Source organism: Chenopodium album, chromosome 5, assembly GCF_948465745.1.
Source record: "Chenopodium album chromosome 5, dcCheAlbu1.1, whole genome shotgun sequence".
NCBI classification, from domain to species: Eukaryota; Viridiplantae; Streptophyta; class Magnoliopsida; order Caryophyllales; family Amaranthaceae; genus Chenopodium; species Chenopodium album.
The window spans coordinates 15,292,259-15,314,849 of record NC_137838.1 but is presented as its reverse complement, the minus strand read 5'-3'; the positions used below and the strand labels follow the sequence as shown (position 1 = coordinate 15,314,849).

Below are 22,591 nucleotides of genomic sequence, written 5' to 3'. Positions count from 1 at the left end.
TTGGATAACAATAGAATTATTCTTTATAAGTTAAATCACATTCAATTTAAGTTAAAATCATATTTTATTAAGTTAGATAGATTAAACCAAAGAAAATTAAAAGTTATCTAAAATTGATTAAAAGTTACCCTAAACTGTTCGATATATAATTAAATTATTGTAAATCGAGTGTACACAAAAGTTTTGTCATATGTAAGTTAATCACCGTGCACGGTTGTTGATTTATTATAATGAAAATAAGTTTATAACATAATAAATTGATGCTCCAAGTATTGAAACTAAAAGGTATGTGATGTGTCCAATTTATATAGTGTTTTACCCCCGTCACTTGGTCATAATTAGTAGTGTTTTTGGCTCTTTAGAGCCACTTTTATTATTAATTGGTGTTTTCTAGTGTTTTTGTAGTTTTGCTTGAGTTTTGTAGGAAATTGCACATTTGGAGCGTTTTCCGGGTTTTTCGTGGAGCAACTACGAACATTAAGAGGATACGACCATCTTTGAAGCCCAGGATCAGTTAGAGCCGGGGATTAATGGCTCGGTGTGTGATACCGGGACATTTGGACCAAGTATTCAAGACCCGAAGAGGAAATCCGGATTGGGCCGAAGAATCAAGCCCAATCGAAGTCCAAGCCTCGAGGAAGAGACCCGGCCCGATCAGGCAAGCTTGCGCCCGATCGAGCGGGCGCGCAGAAGAAGGCATCAGCAAAGGCGTGCCCGATCGGGTGAGCATTACCCCGATCGGGCGCGGCTGCCCAGGAGAACCTTGAAGAAAAAGGCGGGCCCGATCGAGCGGGCGGCCCTTCGCCCGATTGGACGCATGTTTTTGGAGGCACCTGATTGCCGAGATCTTAGTTTTCAATTAGGATTTGTTTTAGAGATGTTTAAGTACGATTTTAGTACGTAATTTTGATTTACCTTCTCTTTTAGACTTTCTCTCTCTACTTAGAATATTTTCTCTCTCTAAAATTCTCTCAACTTTGTTCTTAATTCCATTCCTTAATTCAGATTACTTTTGGTAACAATTTCTTCTCTTTTAATTTCAGTTATTTTCTTTAATTCTTTCATCATGACTTATTTTATTGTTTTGATTAGTTTAGATTTAATTATGCGTGAGTAGTTTTATTTCTAGGTTTTATGGGGATCCAATAAATAATATGAAGGGGTAATTTGTGATTGTTGATTGTCAATGCTTAATTAATTTCCTGTTGATTGATTTAATGCTATGTAATTAGGTTTGGCCAGATTTAATTGTATGAGTTTAGCAATATTGATTCGAGATATGAGAATTGATGTTTAGGCTTAGTTTCAATAGGCGGACTAATTTATAAATGGTTAAGTCGAGATTCGAGAGATGAGATTTAATACCGCGCGGTAAATTAACTCTGTGATTGTAATACGTAGCGAAAGCCCTTTATAATCTGATTAATTGATGCATTGATGATTGCTTATTATGATTTACCCTGGAATATTGTTTATTGGTGAACCTATGCCCTAGGTTTTTCCTTCATTGATTTACCTCTTATTTTATTTCCTTCCTACTCTTACTTCTACGGAGTAGTAGTTTAATTACCCTTTAGATAATAATTTGGTTACTTGATAATTTAGATTGCTTTTATAATTAGGAATAAATTGACTTGTTTCCCTGTGGTTCGACCCTTCTTCCCTATCTACATAGTTAGTGGATTTAAGTTTTATTTTTTATTAGGTGAATACGACTTGAGCCTGTCAAATTTTGGCGCTGTTGCCGGGGAACGAACCCGGGTCACTCGCGTGACAGGCTGGAATACTTACCGCTATACTTACCGGGGTTGGTTGGAGAGCGATCGAGTACATCTTTTACTCGCCACATAAATGAGAGTTGAGTGTGTGAGCACTAGTCTTGAATTCTATATGCTCATGTGGTTTGCTCTACTTGACAATTGTTGGGGAGGAAGAATGATTAGATGAATGAGATTGATTGACATTGAAGCATGTTCATTAGATTTGCCTTGAATCGTTTGTGCTTGATTTTGTTTACTTGGGATAAAGCATGTTTTATATGTTCATTGATGAGCTCTTTGCTCTTTGTTGCCGGGGAAACAGTTTTATTTTTATTTTTAGATTATTTCTTGTAGGCTAGATTATCCCCTCTAGTCTCAGAGAATGTTAGTTCTTTGAGGCAATTCTCATATTTGTCTTTTAGTTCTTTATTTATGCCCAGGTGTTCCAGATCAGGTTACATTCCATTCGATTCCTGAGATCGAGCGCTCGTTTCATAGGCAAAAGAATCTTTATAGACAAATCCTGGCGGGTTTTGAGGAAGACAATAATCGAAGAGACCCTCCAACTACTTCTAGTGACTCAGAAATTCCTTCAGATTCAGAATCAGAGATGGCGGTACAAAAGAAGCTCAGTGACTACTCGCAGCCAAAGCACACAGATTTTCCACACCTTACTCCCACTCCGGCCCTTGATGGAGTACAATTTGAAATTAAGCCCCAATTTATCACTGATGTATCCATTTTATATAGTATTTTACCCCCGTCCCTTGGTCATAATTAGTAGTGTTTTTGGCTCTTTAGAGCCACTTTTATTACTAATTGGTGTTTTCTAGTGTTTTCGTAGATTTGGTTGACTTTTGCAGGGATTTATGCTTTTGGAGTATTTTCCCGAGATATTTAGGAGCAATCACGAGCACTGGAGAAGCACGACCAGATTTTATAGCCCAGGGCCGGTTGGAGCCATCGAACCGGTGATTAAGGGCTCGGTAGAGGTGATACCGGGGCGTTTGGACCGAGTATTCAAGACCCAAAGAGGAAACCCAGATTGGCCCGAAGAATTGGAGCCCAATCGAAGTCCAAATATTGGCCCAAATGATCCGCCCGGCCAAAAAGGCTGGCGCCCAGAGGCGCGCCCGGCCGGGCGCGAGATAGCTATTAAAGATAAAAAGGCGCGCCCGATCGGGCGGTGCCTCGCCCGATCGGGCGCGTGTTTATTTAGGAGACGATTAACGTCGTTTTAATTTGTTTCAGTTTAGGATTTTTGTACGGAGTATAAATACTCCTCCGTAATACGATTTTTGGATATCTTCTTCTTCTTCTCTTAATCCTTTCTCCTAGACTTTCTCTCTCTACTTAGTTTTCTCTCTCTAAACCTTTGTTCTTATTTCTTAGATTAATTCCAGATTTATTTTGGTGACGATTTCTCTTCCCTTAATCTTAGTTATTTATTTTATTCCTTTGATCATGATTTATTTTATTGCTTTGCTTAGTCTATATTTAATTATGTGTGAGTAGTTTAATTTCTAGGGTTTATGGGGATCTAATAAATAATATGAAGGGGTAAATTATTGTTGTTGATTATCAATGCTAGATTAATTTCCTATTGATTGATTTAATGCTCTGTGACTAGATTAGGCCTGTCTTTTATGCATGAGTTTGACAATATTGATTCAAGAATCGAGAGATGAGAATTAATGTTTAGGTCTAGTTTCAATAGGCAAGTTAATTTATAAATGGTTAAATCAAGATTCGAGAGATGAGATTTAATACCGGTAATTTAATTGTGTGATTGTAATAAGTAGCGAGAGCCCTTTACAATCTGGTTAATTGATGCATTGATGATTGACTATTATTGATTGTTGGTATTGCATGATGATTTCTTATTGGATTGTTTTAATGTTTTACAATTGCGGCTTGTAAAAGTATAGCAATATTAAATTGATGAATCGAGCAGATGTTAATTTGATATTAAAGGCTATTTTCAATAAGAACTTAGATCTAGTAAATTGCGAGAGCCTGTTAGATCTATGTTGGTTAATAAATTGCGAGAGCCTGTTAATCATGTTATTTATGCAAAGTCAATGATTGATTACCCTATTTTACCCCGGAGTATTATTTATTGTTGAACCTATGCCCTAGATCCTTTTATATATTATTTTCTCCCTTTTCTTACTCTTTTTAGTTTAGTTTCATATTCAACTTTTAATATTGGTTACTTAAATAATTTAGATTATAATATTTAATTAGGAGTAAAAAGACTTGTTTCCCTGTGGAGATCGACCCTACTTCCCTATCTACTTTAGTTAGTGAATTAGGTAATTATTTTTGATTAGGGGATATGACTTTACCCTGTCAAAATTTGGCGCCGTTGCCGGGGAGACGGTTTTATTTTTATTTCTGATTATTTTTGTAGTCTAGATTATTTCCCTTTTTGTCTCAGAGAGCGTTAGTTCTCTGAGACAAATCTCATATTTGCTTCTAGTTTTTGTTTATGCCCAGGTGTTCCAGATCAGGTTACATCCCATTCGATCCTGAGATCGAACGTTCCTTCCATAGACAGAAAAACTTCTACAAGCAAATCCTGGCGGATTCTGGTGATAATAACAATAATCACCGAGATTCTCCAACTGGTTCTAGCAATTCAGAGGCAACATCAGACACAGAATCAGAGATGGCGGTTCCAAAGAAACTTAGTGATTATTCACAACCAAAGCTTACGGATTTTCCACATCTCACTCCCACTCCGGCTCTTGATGGGGTTCAATTTTAAATTAAGCCTCAATTTATAACGATGATAGAGAGGAAGCAATTCAGTGGAGCCAAGGGTGAAGACCCGAATCTTCACATTGCCGACTATTGTCAATATTGCAACACCATAAGGCAAGCCGGGGTCACTCAAGACCAAATCAGGGAGATTCTCTTTCCCTTTTCTTTAACTGGAAAAGCTAAATTGTGGTTTAATGGTCTAAATAGAACTACGCTTGGTATAACTGACTGGGAAACTCTTGTTTTGAATTTTTATAACAAATATTATCCTGCAGAGAGAACAGCAGTACTACGGAGTGCGATTCAGAATTTCGCCCAAGAAGCCGATGAGTCTTTATATGAGGCTTGGGAGAGGTTCAAGGACTTACAAAGAGAATGCCCTCACCACAATTTAGCACAATGGCAGTTAATCCAAGCCTTTTATAACGGCATTGGAAATTCTTCTAGAATAATTTTAGACTCTGCAGCTAGTGGGAGATTTATGAATCTTAATGTTGATGACGCAGGTCAGGTTATTGAAGACATGGAGATACACAATTCCCAATATGGGAATCCAAGAGGATTTGCTAACAAGGGGAAACATAGCGTCGACTCTGTATCCTTTTTGCAAGCTCAACTGACCTCTATTTGTCAAAAATTAGATAATCTGAGCACTGCTAACGTAGCCAATGTTTCTGCGATTAATAATAATTCTAATGAGGCTTTCTGTGAAAATTGTGGTATTGTAGGTCATTGGGAGCAGGATTGCAGGAGTTCCGTGGAGCAAGTTAATGCCTTCCAAGCTTATAGGCAGAATAACCCATACTCCAACACTTACAATCCTGGGTATCGGAATCATCCATACCTTTCCTACCAGAGCACTAATGTTCAAAATCCACCACCACAAGAACCACAGGTGCCACAGCAACAGCAGCAGAAATACTATCATCCCAATGCTGGCCAAAAGAATCAACCACAACAACCCCCCTCATCTTCAGACCCTTCTTTAGGGGAAATTAGAGCAATGTTTGTTAATATGCAAAAGCACATGGAGAGCAGAGATGCGACAATTGATCAAATTCTAGCGCATAACAAAATTGTAGATAATCAAATTGCGCAACTTTCCGCTACTCTACAAGCACGCCAACAGGGAGCCCTGCCGGCACAGCCGACTAGGCCTACGGATCAAGCATTTGCAATTACTCTAAGGAGTGGTTCAAACTATGAAGGGCCCTCTATGCCCAGAGTTGATGAACCTATTTTATTAAATAATGCTAATCTTGATTCCATTAAACCAAACAATGTAGTTGCTAGCCCTGCAGGGCTAGAAGATAATACTAACACATCTAATCCTACATTGCAGGGTAAAACTCCGGAGAAGGTGGCTACTCCAGACAAAGAGAAGAATGCTCAAAAGCCAATTATCAAACTTCCTTTCCCCAATCGTCAATTAAAGACAAACTTGGATAAGCAGTTTGATAAGTTCCTGGAGGTGGTTAAGGATTTGAAGGTAACAGTCCCCTTTACTGAATTGATCACACAAATCCCCTCATATGCAAAATTTATGAAAGAAATTTTGACGAGAAAAAGGTCTATTAGTGAGGTAGAGACAGTAGCTTTCACTGCAGAGTGTAGTGCCGTACTTCAAAATAAGTCTCCACCTAAATTGAAAGATCCGGGTAGTTTTTCTATCCCTTGTCATATTGGTAATCTTCTGATTGATAATGCATTATGTGATTTGGGTGCTAGTGTTAGCGTTATGCCATTATCTGTGTGTTCTAAGTTAAATATGGGTAAATTAAAAGCTACCAATATAACTCTGCAAATGGCCGACCGTTCTTTCAAATACCCCCTAGGTGTTTTAGAGGACGTCCCCGTTAGAGTAGGTAAATTTTATATACCTGTAGACTTTGTTGTTCTTGATATGGCTGAGGATATGCAAACCCCAATTATTTTGGGTAGACCATTCCTTAACACTGTAGGAGCAGTCATAGATGTTAGAAGTGGTAAGCTAACACTATCTGTAGGGGACGATAAAGTGGTTTTTAATCTGAATAATACCCTCAAAAGCTCCATGACTGAGGAGAAATGTTTCAGTGTTAATGTGGTTGTAAATTATTCTGATAAGCCCCAAGCTCTTGAAAAAGATCCCTTGGAGGCGGTATCTTGTGTTACATCCATTTCAGATGAGATAGACAAATGGCAGAAGGAAGTCGATGCAATAGAAAGAGCATTCTATAATGTTGGTCTTGGTTTCGAGGATGAACAAGTGGAACCGATAGAGCAAGTTGTGCGAATCGAGCCTACGGTAAGTGTTCCGCCGGATCGAGTTGCAAGTGTTGAACACAATGACAATTTGAAGCAACATTCGATCGAAGAAGGGTTTTTAGTGCGTAGCATTGAAGATCCCCCAATCCAAGTCATGGAGGATCCACCAGATAAGGCGACTTGGCGTCCCACAGGACATGTTAGGAAGCCGCATCGCGGCCTAAACATCGCTAGACCGGGCGAGAAACCACCCGATCAAGCGTTAGGCCAAGGGTCTTAGGAATTGTACTTGGTAAAAAGGTCGTGCGGGACCTAGATAAACCAGCGCTTTGCGGGAGGCAACCCGTATTTTTAATGTTTTTTTGGACCTTTTTTTTCTTTTCGTTTTCTTAAGTGAGGAGAGATGAGGGAATTTAATGAGTTTTTTTTTTTGAGTATTTGTGCAGGTTTGAAGGAAAATAGTTAGACAACTTTTTGAGAACAGAAGGAAGTTTGCCCCTGATTTAGTCTCGGGCCCGACCGGGCGAATCTTGCAGGTGGCAGGTGGAGGTGCGGGCTTCGGCTCGATGGACGAGGATGATGAGGACTAGCTATGCTGGGCTAGTTTCCGAGCCAATGAGGACATTGTCTGATTCTGGCTTGGGGGAGATTTTGGTGCAGTATTTTTCTTTTTCTCTTTTCTTTTATTTTTGGTGTGTTTTCTTAGGTTAAATTTTTTGTTTTCTAGGTTAGCTTTATTGCTTTATTTATATATAAAAATCCAAAAATACGTTCCAATGAATTATAAATTATGCTTCCCTGTGCCCCTTACTTTACAAAGTTGTTTTGATCCTTAGTAATTGATGATAGGCATTGTGGATTAGTTGATCATGATTTGATGTTTGATTGTCTTGAAACCTTAACATGCGTCAATTTTGTCCAACTACTTGTGAATATAGTGCTTGACTAGATGATTTGGTAAGGATTGTGTGATAGTTCCATAGTTCCTGGTATGTCAATGAATTTGAGTATTGGTTTGCTACTATTAGTAATATTTATATGATTCATTATTATGCACATTGTGGAGGACGAAGGCAATTGTTCTTTTAGGTAGCCTCTAGATATTGTAGATACATTTGTTCCCTTCTTGCTACCCATGTTGTTGCCTTGACCTTTTGTTGTTTATTAGCCACATTACAAGCCTATTTTGCCCCATTGGTTACTAGTCCCAAGCTTGGCTTGGGGGAGCTATTAGTGAGTGAGGTGAGGGAGTTTGTAGGGTGCTATTTATTTGCACAATTTGGGTGGGATTTTGATAAGTAGTTTTGTTGATTGTTCATGTTTATTTTTGATGAGTTTGAGAGTTATATTTTCTTGGAAAAAATAAAGCATGATATTATGAAAAAAAATATGCGAACTTCAAAAGAAAAAAATGTTCAAATGTTCTAGTTGGAGGTTTGTAAAGAATAATTTTGAGCCTCAATGGAAAAATTTCAAGTTGGGAAAATAAAGTTTGTTTATTCACTCTATTACTCCATTATTATATCTTATGAGTGAAATTGTAAGAGTTGGGTTTATTTATTATGATTGGAGTATATTTGGTTGATGTTAGAATTGGTTATGTAGGAGATGTTGATCATTATTTATTTTTGATCATGGGTTTTATTAGGATATTGCTCCCTTAAGCATAGCTTTTCTCTCACGTATTTCCAAATTTATCCTACCCTTTACCCTAGCCTTACATTACAAGCTTTAAAGACCTTCCGACCTTTGTGCATAGAATTGTATGAATGTGAAAGTGTTGCTTATCAATGCAAGTTATGATTTGGCATATTTCGAGTCGACTAGTAGGATTGAGCGTTCATTGTTTTTATAAACACGAGAGTGTGAGTTGGGAGGGCATTGTTCACATTAGAGGGGTGGTTGGAGAGCGATCGAGTACATCTTTTACTCGCCACATAAATGAGAGTCGAGTGTGTGAGCACTAGTCTTGAATTCTATATGCTCTTGTGGTTTGCTTTGTTTGACAATTGTTAGGGAAGAAAGGTAATTGGATGGATTTGATTGGTTGACTCTGAAGCGTGTTTATTTGATTTACCTTGGATCGCTTGTGCTTGATTTTTACTTATTGGGGTGAAGCATATTTATTGATTCATTGATGAGATCTTTGCTTAGGGACAAGCAAAGGTTTGGCTTGGGGGAGTTTGATGTATCCATTTTATATAGTATTTTACCCCCGTCCCTTGGTCATAATTGGTAGTGTTTTTGGCTCTTTAGAGCCACTTTTATTACTAATTGGTGTTTTCTAGTGTTTTCGTAGATTTGGTTGACTTTTGCAGGGATTTATGCTTTTGGAGTATTTTCCCGAGATATTTAGGAGCAATCACAAGCACTGGAGAAGCACGACCAGATTTTATAGCCCAGGGCCAGTTGGAGCCATCGAACCGGTGATTAAGGGCTCGGTAGAGGTGATACCGGGGCGTTTGGACCGAGTATTCAAGACCCAAAGAGGAAACCCAGATTGGCCCGAAGAATTGGAGCCCAATCGAAGTCCAAATATTGGCCCAAATGATCCGCCCGGCCAAAAAGGCTGGCGCCCGGAGGCGCGCCCGGTGACGCGCCCGGCCGAGCGCGAGATAGCTATTAAAGATAAAAAGGCGCGCCCGATCGGGCGCGTGTTTATTTAGGAGACGATTAACGTCGTTTTAATTTGTTTCAGTTTAGGATTTTTGTACGGAGTATAAATACTCCTCCGTAATACGATTTTTGGATATCTTCTTCTTCTTCTCTTAATCCTTTCTCCTAGACTTTCTCTCTCTACTTAGTTTTCTCTCTCTAAACCTTTGTTCTTATTTCTTAGATTAATTCCAGATTTATTTTGGTGACGATTTCTCTTCCCTTAATCTTAGTTATTTATTTTATTCCTTTGATCATGATTTATTTTATTGCTTTGCTTAGTCTATATTTAATAATGTGTGAGTAGTTTAATTTCTAGGGTTTATGGGGATCTAATAAATAATATGAAGGGGTAAATTATTGTTGTTGATTATCAATGCTAGATTAATTTCCTATTGATTGATTTAATGCTCTGTGACTAGATTAGGCCTGTCTTTTATGCATGAGTTTGACAATATTGATTCAAGAATCGAGAGATGAGAATTAATGTTTAGGTCTAGTTTCAATAGGCAAGTTAATTTATAAATGGTTAAATCAAGATTCGAGAGATGAGATTTAATACCGGTAATTTAATTGTGTGATTGTAATAAGTAGCGAGAGCCCTTTACAATCTGGTTAATTGATGCATTGATGATTGACTATTATTGATTGTTGGTATTGCATGATGATTTCTTATTGGATTGTTTTAATGTTTTACAATTGCGGCTTGTAAAAGTATAGCAATATTAAATTGATGAATCGAGCAGATGTTAATTTGATATTAAAGGCTATTTTCAATAAGAACTTAGATCTAGTAAATTGCGAGAGCCTGTTAGATCTATGTTGGTTAATAAATTGCGAGAGCCTGTTAATCATGTTATTTATGCAAAGTCAATGATTGATTACCCTATTTTACCCCGGAGTATTATTTATTGTTGAACCTATGCCCTAGATCCTTTTATATATTATTTTCTCCCTTTTCTTACTCTTTTTAGTTTAGTTTCATATTCAACTTTTAATATTGGTTACTTAAATAATTTAGATTATAATATTTAATTAGGAGTAAAAAGACTTGTTTCCCTGTGGAGATCGACCCTACTTCCCTATCTACTTTAGTTAGTGAATTAGGTAATTATTTTTTATTAGGGGATACGACTTTACCCTGTCAATCACCATGATAGAGAGGAAGCAATTTAGTGGAGCTAAGGGTGAAGATCCTAATCTTCACATTGCAGATTTCTGCCAATATTGCAACACCATTAGACAAGTCGGGGTCACGCAGGACCAAATCAAGGAGATTCTTTTTCCCTTTTCATTATGTGGAAAAGCTAAATTATGGTTTAATGGTTTGAATAGAACTGTGCTTGGTATTGCTGACTGGGAAACTCTTGCCTTGAATTTCTATAATAAATATTACCCTCTAGAGAGAACAACTGTACTAAGGAGTGCTATTCAGAACTTCGCTCAAGAGGCCGATGAAACCTTACATGAGGCTTGGGAGAGGTTTAAGGATCTATAGAGAGAATGCCCCCACCATAATCTGGCACAATGGCAATTGATCCAAGCTTTCTACAATGGACTTGGAAATTCATCTAGATCAGTTCTAGATTCTGCAGCTACTAGGAGATTCATGAATTTAAATGTGGACGATGCCGGACAGGTTATCGAAGATATGGTAATACACAATTCCCAATATGGGAATCCGAGAGGGTTTGCAAATAAAGGAAAACATAATGTTGATTTTGTATCCTTTTTGCAAGCTCAATTAACATCTATTTGCCAAAAATTAGGTAATCTTACTGCTACTCCTAACTCTGTAGCTAATGTTTCTGTTGTTGCTAACAATGAAGCTTTTTGTGAAAATTGTGGAATTGTAGGGCATTGGGAGCAAGATTATAGGAGTTCCATGGAACAAGTTAATGCCTTCCAAACCTATAAGCAAAATAACCCATACTCCAACTCTTATAATCCTGTTTCCGGAACCATCCATATCTTTCTTACCGGAGTACCAATGTACAAAACCCTCCACCTTCACAACAACCACAACAACAATCTCCACCACAGCAGAAATATTACCATCCTAATCCTGGCCAGAAAAACCAAGCACAACCCTCATCATCTTCTGACCCTGCTATGACAGAAATTAGAGCAATGCTTACCAACATGCAAAAGCATATGGAGAGTAGGGATGCGCAAATTGATTCAATTTTAGCCCATAATAAAATCATGGATAATCAAATTGCACAACTTTCATCTACCCTACAAACCAGTCAGCAGGGAGCTCTACCATCACAACCAATCCATCCCACAGATCATGCCAATGCAATCACTCTAAGGAGTGGTTCACATTATGATGGACCTCCTATGCCAAAGGAAGATGGACCAGTTCCTGCTCCAGATTCCTCTATACCAAACGCTAATCCTGCTAACCCTACAGGGCTACAAAAAGATACTAACACTTCTAATGTTTCTTTGCAGGGTAAATCTCAGGATAAGGGAGGAGATGCGCAAAGCCCAGTTATCAAACTACCGTTCCCTAATAGACAATTGAAGAGTAAGTTTGATAAACAATTCGGTAAGTTCTTGGAGGTTGTGAAAAACTTGCAGGTAACAGTTCCTTTCAATGATTTAATCACTCAGGTTCCTGCATATGCTAAATTTATGAAAGACATTCTGACTAGGAAAAGGGCCTTTAATGAGGTAGAAACTGTAGCTTTTACAGAGGAATGTAGTGCCTTATTGCAAAATAAATCCCCTACTAAATTAAAGGATCCTGCTAGTTTTTCTATCCCTTGTCATATAGGGAATGTTTTTATTGATAAATCTTTGTGTGATTTGGGTGCCAGTGTTAGTGTTATGCCATCGTCTGTTTGTGCTAAACTTAATATGGGTGATTTAAAAGTTACTAATATAACTTTGCAAATGGCAGATCGTTCTGTAAAATACCCCTTAGGTAGTTTAGAGGATGTCCCTGTCAGAGTTGGTAAATTTTTTATCCCTGTTGATTTTGTTGTTTTAGACATGGCTGAGGATACACAAATTTCCATTATATTAGGTAGGCCTTTCCTCCATACTGCAGGAGCCATTATTGATGTTAAAAATGGTAAACTAACCCTTTCTGTTGGTGATGATAATGTTACTTTTAATTTAGGGAAAGTTTTGAAAGGACCTATGCTAGAGGAAAATTGTTGTCTTATTGATGTAATTGATATAATGGATGATATTTGTGATGATAGCTTGCCACAGGTTCTTGCAAGGGATCCCTTGGAGGAAATTCATTATGGGAATTTATCTGCAGATAATGCAAGCATCTGGGGTAATGAAGTACATGCTATTGAAATAGCTCTTTCCCTAAAAGAGTTAGACCCCAAGGAGACAATGAAGGTAGTAAATTTAGTTCAGGAATCGAAACCTGCAGAGGTTAAGAAACCTGAACTAAAACCTCTCCCTTCTCATTTAAAATATATTTTTCTTGATGAGTAGGAACTATACCCTGTGATCATCAGTACTGCACTTGATGACCTACAAACTTCCCAACTTCTAGGGGTTCTTCAAACCCATAAGAGAGAAATTGGGTACAGTATTGATGATCTCAAGGGTATTATCCCTGATTTTTGTATGCACAGGATACATTTAGATGATAACTATAAACCCTGCATTCAACCCTAGAGAAGGTTGAATCCTAATATGCAGGAAGTAGTCAAGAAAGAGGTTATGAAATTACTTGATGCAGGTATTATCTATCCTATTTCTGACTCCAAGTGGGTAAGTCCTGTGCAGGTAGTACCTAAAAAAGGTGGGATGACTGCGATTACAAATGAGAACAATGAATTAATCCCCACTAGAACTGTTACAGGGTGGCGTATGTGCATTGATTATGGTAAACTAAATATCGCCACTAAAAAGGACCACTTCCCCCTCTCCTTTATAGATAAAATGCTTGAGAGGTTGGCTAACCATAAGTTCTTTTGCTATTTGGATGGGTATTCGGGATTTTTCCAAATTCCAATTCACCTTAAAGATCAGGAAAAGACTACCTTTACATGCCCTTATGGTACTTTTGCATATCGCAGGATGCCCTTTGGTTTATGTAATGCCCCCGTTACCTTTCAACGTTGCATGATGAGCATTTTTTCTGATTTCATAGAGTCTATCATGGAAGTCTTTATGGATGATTTTAGCGTGTATGGTTCTTCATTTGATGCATGTTTAATAAATCTCGCTAAAATTTTAAAACGATGTGAAGAATGCAATTTGGTGCTAAACTGGGAGAAATGTCACTTTATGGTGACAGAGGGAGTAGTTCTAGGTCACATTGTATCTGATAAGGGCATACAAGTAGATAAAGCTAAGATTTCAGTGATTGAGCAATTACCTCCCCCAGTTAATGTTAAGGGAGTTAGAAGTTTCTTACGTCATGCGGGGTTTTATCGTCGCTATATCAAAGATTTTTCTAAAATTGCTAAACCACTAACTCAGCTTTTACTCAAGGATGCCCCTTTTATTTTTACTGACGAGTGCCTTGAGGCTTTTAACAGGATTAAGCAGGCTTTGATATCGGCACCCATCATATGTGCTCCCGAATGGAATCTACCTTTCGAAATTATGTGTGATGCAAGTGACTTTGCACTAGGAGCCGTGCTCGGACAAAGAAAGAACAAAGTTTTGCATGCTATTTATTATGCAAGCAAAACTTTGGATGAAGCCCAAGTCAACTATGCCACTACGGAGAAGGAGTTTTTTGATGTGATATATGCTTTAGAAAAATTTAGATCATATCTTGTTGGTTCTAAAGTCATTGTTTTTATTGACCATGCAGCTTTGAAGTACTTGATAGCCAAAGCGAAATCAAAGCCTAGGCTACTCCGTTGGGTTCTTTTGCTCCAGGATTTCAATACTGAGATAAAAGATAAAAAGGGAGCAGAGAACGTAGTGGCAGACCACTTGTCACGTATCAGGTATGATGAGGGTAAGGATTCTCTTCCTATAGATGATTCTTTCCCTAATGACAACCTGTATGCAGTTGTAGAGCAACACCCTTGGTATGCTGACTTTGCTAATTATTTAGTGGGTGGTAATCTACCTCCTGACTTGTCCTACCAACAGAAAAAGAAGTTCTTTTCTGATGTTAAACATTATTTTTGGGATAATTCTTTTTTGTTTCGTGAGTGTGCAAGTGTGTTCCCAAATGGGAAGTTCACGGTGTTCTTACTAGTTGCCACACCTCACCATATGGAGGACACCATGGCCCCACCAAAACGATGGCCAAGATTAATGAGTCAGGTTTTTAATGGCCTACCATGTTTAAGAATGCTAACACTTTTGTGCAGGCTTGTGACTCTTGCAAGAGGATTGGAAACATTTCGCGGCGGCATGAGATGCCTCAAACCGGAATCTAAGAAGTTGAAATTTTTGATGTTTTGGGTGTTGATTACATGGGACCGTTCCCTTCTTCAAACGGGAACCTCTATATACTTGTCGTCATTGATTATGTATCCAAGTGGGTCGAGGCCATTGCCACTCCTACTAATGATGCCAAGGTGGTCCACAGACTTTTCAAGAAGACTATCTTTCCAAGATTTGGAGTGCCTAGAGCTATAATCAGTGACGGAGGATCTCAATTCATGAGCGGAAGTTAGATACCCTCCTCAAAAAGTATGGTGTCTACCATAGGACAGGTTTAGCCTACCATCCCCAAACTAGTGGCCAAGTTGAAGTTTCCAACCGTGAGATCAAGGTCATTCTAGAGAAGGTGGTGGCAAAATCAAGGAAAGATTGGAGCGATAAGTTGGATGACACCCTTTGGGCATACAAAACTGCGTTCAAGACCCCAATAGGTACTACTCCATATAGACTCGTGTACGGTAAAGCATGTCATCTTCCGGTGGAATTAGAATACAAGGCATATTGGGCTATTAAGGAGCTCAATTTGGATGCCAAATTAGCGGGAGAAAAGAGATTACTTCAACTTAACCAACTCAATGAGTTTAGGTTGACGGCCTATGATAGTGCTCGTGTCTACAAGGAGAAGACAATGAGATGACATGACAAGATGATCCTTCCGAGAGAATTCAAAGAAGGTGATAAAAGTGTTGTTGTTCAACTCTAGACTTAAACTATTCCCAGGAAAGTTGAAGTCAAGGTGGTCGGGTCCTTTTACTGTCAAAAGGGCTAACGAATTTGGTTCTGTGGAGGTATTCGATGAACATGGTAACGAGTTCATGGTTAATGGCCAAAGACTCAAGCTATATCATGAGGAGGCTACAATTGTTGCAGTTGAACTACTTCACCTAAGCAGTTCCAGTTCATCTTGAGCTTCAATGTGGTAAGAGGGTCGTGCGGGACCTAGATAAGCCAGCGCTTTGCAGGAGGCAACCCGTATTTCTTGCTTTCTAGACTAGTTTTTCCTTTATTTTATTTTTATTTTTTTTAGAGAGGTGAGGAGAGTGCAATTTTACCTTTCATAAGTGTTTTTGTACAGGTATTAGATCATAAAGTAAGGAGATTTAAAGAGAAAAAATTTAAAAGAAAAGAGCATTCCGATTTGGGTACGGGCCCGATCAGGCGAGGCTCGCCCGATCGGGCTCGCACCTAAGGGTCAAAAACGAGCAAAAATGTGCCCGATCGGGCAAGGAGTCCCGATCGGGCGCGAAATTTGAGTTTTATCGGAGCTTTATTTCGCTCGATCGGGCACGCAATGAAGGAAGAAAAACCAAGGGAAATTCGCCCGATCGGGCGGATTTTTGGAGAAATCGAGTGAAGTAAAAAGAAATGTCGGGCGAAGCTCGCCTGATCGGGCGAGAAAAATGGCAAAAATCTTGTTCGAGTTCGCGCCCGATCGGGCGGAGTCGCCCAATCGGGCGCGCAACTTCATAAATCTGGATACATATCTTCGCCCGATCAGGCGAGGCTCGCCCGATCGGGCGCGCCTATTTTTTTGGCCGGCCTTAAATTCTTTTCTCCCCCTTTCTTTTCTTTTTCCTTTTTACTTCTTCTTCTTCATTCACACTTTCTCTCTCTAAAACCTCCATTTTTAAACCTTCAAACTCACTTTCCTTTCAAGATCTTCTCAAATCCATCCATCAAATCTTCAAAAATTTTACATATTCTTCATCCTTACACCTTCCTCTACAATCCCAACTAAATTTCTACCACTTTCTCTCAAGATCTCTCAAAACCCTTAGAGAGAGAAAGCTTCAAATCCTACCTTTTATACATAAAATGGCTTCAAAGAGATCAAGGCAACAAAGGGGTGAAGGTTCGAGGCAACAACAGCAACCGATGGTTGACCCGGAGCTTCAAATTTCGGGATGGGATGAAGTTGTCATCACCTCAACCGAACTACGAGATAGGATGCTTAACCTCATCCAGAGGCAGGTAATCTCTACTCGCTTTGTACATCATCCTACTTTGTCTAGGCTAGGAATTGATAAACAGGTAGAACAATTGTTCAAAGGTATAGAAATGAGTGGATTTTTTCAAACGCATTATGACACCTATGATTATTTGACTTTAGAATTTGTTTCTAGTTTTAATGTTATTAAAACTAATGCTTTGATCACTCATGTCCAATTCCGATTGCTAAACAATGATGTGCGTTTAACTTTAAAAGAATTTGGAAAATTGTTTGAGCTTAAATCGGATAAACCTATTGAACCCTCCCAAGACCACATTGACGTGGTCTATAAAAGACTCACCGGAGAGGGTTTACTCAACCTCCAACATGCCAAAGGGACGTGGATTCAACATCCCGTCCCAAAGTTTTGGAAAAGGTTTTCCGACCTCACAATCTTTGGGAGGCATGAACCGGCAAACGTTAGGAGGGATGAACTTGAATTGTTGGCTTCCTATATGATCTCCAATGCTGAAAAACTGAACATACCGCATAGGTGTAGGCGTCGTTCGAAGTGCGCCTACGTTAAAAGCATGTTATGAATATGCTCGGCACTCATAGGAAGTGGGAATTGACACATACGATTAGGGACAAAGTAAAGTAGGGAGCCGCCAACAAGTTTTTAAGGAACTTTTAAACCGTTCACGGATCATAAAAAGGCAACCACGATAAGGGACAACGATAGGTAACAACGATTGACCCGTGAAGGTTACACCCCATTCATAATCCATGAGATTACTAACTCCATATGGTTCGGAACCACGAAAGGAGGATCGGGGATGATGGTACGAAGTGAGTCATGGAGTCACATTCGCCCGTATTGGCCTCTACTCGATTCTTATAGTGAAAAGTGATTCCTGCGATCTCAAAGGCATACAAACAAAATATTCAATTTGCTCCAAACTATTATTAAGCTAAATTGGTTGAATATTAATGCAACATATAATTCTAAAATATTGTGATCACTTGATTAAACAACAAGATTAAAAGGAACCTAAACCGGTCGTCCAAATTATCTTATTAGGCGTGATTTTCAATTACATATTCCCTTTAAACATGCAATACGGTGATCAAAATAAATAATAGAATCAATATCAACATAAAAACCAATTTAATCATAATTCCAACAACATAAAAATCGTTAGAAAAACAATAATAATAAAAAGAGCATGATCCTTACTTTGAATCTGTTTGTTTGCAACTACAAAATAATAAACGAGTTAGTAACTTCAAGAAAATAATAAAGCAATGACTAAATTAAATTAAATAAAATAAAGTTGATTTTGGGGCCAAACCCTCAAACGATTCTACCTTTCACGCCTTGGTTTAAGGACAGAACCTCGAGTAAAATATGGACTCCTTTGAGTGCTTGAAGAAGGAATTTTGAAGTGAAAAGGGTAGGCTAGTGTTTAGGTTAATAGCATAAAAGAGAGAAAAATAAGGATAATCGAATTCTCGTCCCCCGTTCATCAGAAATGAGGGGGTATTTATAGGGAAATGTGCTGAGGGAGCACACGGAACCCTAAAATGATAAAAACCCTAAAAATGCATCCCGTGACACGGTCAGACTGTACCGTGACACGGTTAGACTGTACCGTCAGACGGTACAAGTTCCCGTGACACGGTCAGTTTTGGAGTGTCGCGGGAAATTTTTAGAAAACGGAACGGAAAACACGTTAAGGGTTTACGCGAAAAGGACACGGAACTTCCCGTGTCACGGCAGACCTCCCGTGTCACGGGAAGTCCCACCGTCATACGGGAAGAGTTCCCGTGACACGGTCAAGCTTGACCGTGACACGGTTAGTTCCAGTCCACTTTTCCGTCTAAATTCACTTTTAACCCTAATTTCTTTCGGCTTTTTTAAGTGCCGATTGATAATTTCGGGCTTTTTTTTTCTGACTTTTATTATTCGAGCTAAAAACAAAAATTAATAAAATAATAAAATAAAAAGGTTTGGGCTTAAAATTAATTAACAAATTAAAACTATGCTTTTACCAAACACCAAGACTGATCCATAGACCTTTCAAAAACAAGAATTTAATAAGATACGATATTTTAAGCACTCTCGGGATAAAATACTAAACCCGACCAATAGTGGCGGTGAAAAGGTTATTTATCATCGGGTTTGGTTTTGGGGAGACATTTTTAGGTGTCTACAGAAGCCCCCACTTTGACTGAGTTTGTAGAAACGTCAGTTTAGAAAACGATAGTCAAAGTAGTCAATAAGGACGGAGAATGATTTAAGACGTTCTGCGATCCTAAATCACTCTGTATACGCCGATACCTGCAAAAAATGTTAATTCCACAGATAAAAGAGTATAGGGATAGAACACTTATCTGACACCAGTGTGTCGGTGACAAACGAGTTTGGTATTTTCCTATGCTTGAAGGAATCTACCGAGTGACATTGGTTGAAATGCTTTCCATGCTTGAGGAAAGCCGACTGATGAGTTTGGTACCTTTCTAAGCCTGAAGAAAGCTACCGGATAATACTTTCCATGCCTGAGGAAAGTCGACGAACGAATTTGGTGTCATTCTATGCTTGAAGAATTCCACCGATAATGCCTTCCATACTTGAGGAAAGCCGACAAAGGAATTTTGTGGTTTTCTATACTTGAAGAAAAATCCACGGATGATGCCTTCCATGCCTGAGGAAAGCCGACTTGGCGGTTTTCTATACTTGAAGAAAAATCCACCGATAACGCTTTCCAAGCCTGAGGAAAGCCGACTTGGCGGTTTTCTATACTTGAAGAAAAATCCACCGATAACGCTTTCCAAGCCTGAGGAAAGCCGACTTGGCGGTTTTCTATACTTGAAGAAAAATCCACCGATAACGCTTTCCAAGCCTGAGGAAAGCCGACGAAAAAAAAAAAAATTTGATAAGTATATGGTGGTTCGATTATCCCCGAACGTGGGTCGCAGATGATTCACAATTTTAAGCCAATTATCCGACCATATTAAATGTTTAAAATGCCGAAAAATAGGCTTTGGCGCTTGCCAGAGATAAAATGGTAATTCAAGCCCCCCCCCCCTAAATATCAGTTGGGATTTTCTGCGTAACCGTAGCGAAAAATCATCGCCCAATAAACTCGGAAAGTGAACCAAACTGGTCAAAAAGCTAAGAATATTCCCTGACCAGGCTCAGATTTGCCGCGCCACGTCAGAAGGTTCCCGTGACACAGTCAGGGATTCCCGTCTAACGGGACTAGTATCCCGTGTCACGGGACACATATTTTCCTTTTTTCTTTTTTTTTATTTTCACTGTTTGAATCAGTCAACAACGGCTCTTTTTTGTCCTTTTCTGCCTTTAAATCCGCGTGCACCATTTTTTCATTTCACATTTCTTCTTGCTTTCACATTTGCTTTCACCATTCACCAATTTAGCTTCTCTCTTTCCAAAAGCTGCCGCGCCACGCCTGGCGTTAACCGCCGGCCGTTCAAAGCTCGCCGTGACACGGTAACGGCGACCGTGACACGGTTAGTCTCTCTCTCTTTTTTTTTCACCTTTTTTGCTTTGCTGCGGCTGTTTGGCTACTGCGCTACTGCTGTTTCGTTACTACTTCTGTTACTGTTCTTGTGCTGCCGTCCAGTTCACCGGAGTCCCGTCAGCCTTGAAGGTTTGCCGTGACACGGTTGCTCTTGACCGTGACACGGTTAGTCTTTCCCGTGTCGCGGCAGTTGCGCTGGTGACCGGAACATATTTTCGAGTTTTGGAGTTCGAATTTCACCAATTTTGTTGTAATTTCTCGATCTTCTCCTCATTTTCGACTTTTTACACACATCCATGTAAGCTCCCTTTGATTTTTGGTTTGAATTTGCTTCACATTAACAATTTCATGACAAACCCTAAAAAATCAATTTGGGGTTTTTGATTTTGAAGCTTTATGTTGAAATTCTTGCCATCATTTTATTTGTATATGTGTACATGTGTGTTTGTGAGAAATTTGAGACAAAAATTGCATGATTTGATGGAGAATTGAACAAATCACCATTTTTGGGTGCTACTTTGTGAAATAATGTTCATGCTTTGAGATGGTGAATTTTTGTGAAATGATGTGTTGATTCATATTTTGCATATGTACTATATTGTCATGGAGAACATAGTATCATGCGGCTAGGAGAACTGTAGTATTAGTTTGTCGTGGAGAAACTAAATACCATAATTTTGCCAAATTTTAGCCTTGAGGTAAAATTTAGCATATAACTCAATAACCAACTAAATGATGCTAAGTTTTTAGATTGCAATTTTAAAATATTTAGGAAATGATGCTAAACATTTATAATTCAATAAAGAACTAAATAACTTAGGAAATGATGCTAAGTATTTAGATTTTTATTTATAAATATGCAACTTGAATTGAATGTTTAGGAAATGATGCTAAACATTTAGATTTTGACAATAGCATGCCTAGACGACGAGACTGCGACCTTTCCACCTGCGGCCGGCGTCGGGCTTTTCGGGAGGACACTCCCACGGTCCCTGAGGACATGGACGACGACGTCTTGGAGTCCGAGCCTCGGACATCTACGAGTAGGAATAGGTGGGTTCCACCTTCATGGACCCCGGACCAGCTGGTTTTCTATCGTGAAAACCACGTCTCTCACCGCGCACTCTCTGGCATAGTCGATGGTACGCTACGCCAGCACGGTTCCGGAGCCGGTGATTTGATCCCTCGGCTTCACCAGGTTATTACGAGGGATCCTGCTACGCACGCTTTATGGGAGTCGTCCGGCTTGGTTGATTTTTACTCGGCAGTTGTAGGGTTTCGCAGCCCTCGGGGTTGCGGTGCGACGGTCGTTCGCGCATTGTTGGAGTATATCTGGGATACTACCAACACGTTTCACCTTGCTTGGGGGGAGATGACGGTGACCCCCTTAGACTTCAGCATGATCAGCGGGCTGCGCTTTACTGATCGGGCAGTAGGCTAGATGTCCGATCTATCTTGGGCATCGGCTGAGGTAGCTGATTTGTTGGGTCCGATTGTTCAGCACATCAGGACTCGACCAGTATCTCGAGGTGGTCCTAGGAGTGGACGATCGGAGTCGGCTTCAGTTCTTGCCCGTGGCTTTGATATGGAGGATACGACGGCCGAGCAGCGGGTGCGGATCTTCATCTTGATCCTGATCTCTATGACTCTTTCTCCTGATAGGAGTTCACGCGTGCTCCTTTACTACCTCCCCTCTTTGGCCAGGATTCCCGAGATAGGATCCTACAGCTGGGCCAGTCTTGGGTATGCGGATCTTCTTCTATCCCTACGTCATGGCTGCCGTCAGCTGAATGATGAGTCTCCTATCACCGTTTACGGCCTGTGGAGAGTCGTAGAGGTGATGATCTTTTCCCTTCTTGTTTCATTTAGGCTTGTTCGGTTCGTGTACTAAGCATCACTTTGTTGCAGATATGGTTCTACGAGTACTTCCCAGGCTTGGCCCCTCGCCGGCGTCGAGAAGCGGTCCACGACTTTCCTGTCGGGGCCAGCTGGCGCGACCGAGGAGAGTCGCGGGTGGAGTCTGTTCCAGCACTTCGCGGGCTACTACGCCGTGGCACCTCTTCTATTGGCGTAAGGATTAGTTTTGTCACATTCTTTCCTTCTGATATTGTTTCCGTCGTTCACGCCTAACTCTTCATGATTTTCAGGTCCCCATCGATGTCCAGTACCGTCCTTGGGCCATGATGACTGACCTGCCCGAGGCCCTACGTCTTTCAGCGTACCGTACCATCTTGGTTGGTACTGGGCGTTTCGTCTGGTATTTGGGGGAGCGAGTCGTCCGTCAGCATAGCGGCGATCGCTTT

General features: G+C 39.7%; 2 non-coding genes across 2 annotated transcripts; both read right to left on the bottom strand.

Moving 5' to 3' along the window:
• Positions 1-4,812: 4,812 nt before the first annotated feature.
• Positions 4,813-4,919, bottom strand: LOC145633422 (small nucleolar RNA R71). Its single transcript, XR_014112748.1, has one exon. It is a non-coding gene; the product is annotated as a small nucleolar RNA R71 (small nucleolar RNA).
• A 5,923-nt stretch (positions 4,920-10,842) lies between these two features.
• On the bottom strand, positions 10,843-10,949 carry LOC145633345 (small nucleolar RNA R71). The gene has a single exon (XR_014112676.1). It is a non-coding gene; the product is annotated as a small nucleolar RNA R71 (small nucleolar RNA).
• Between the last annotated feature and the right edge of the window lie 11,642 nt (positions 10,950-22,591).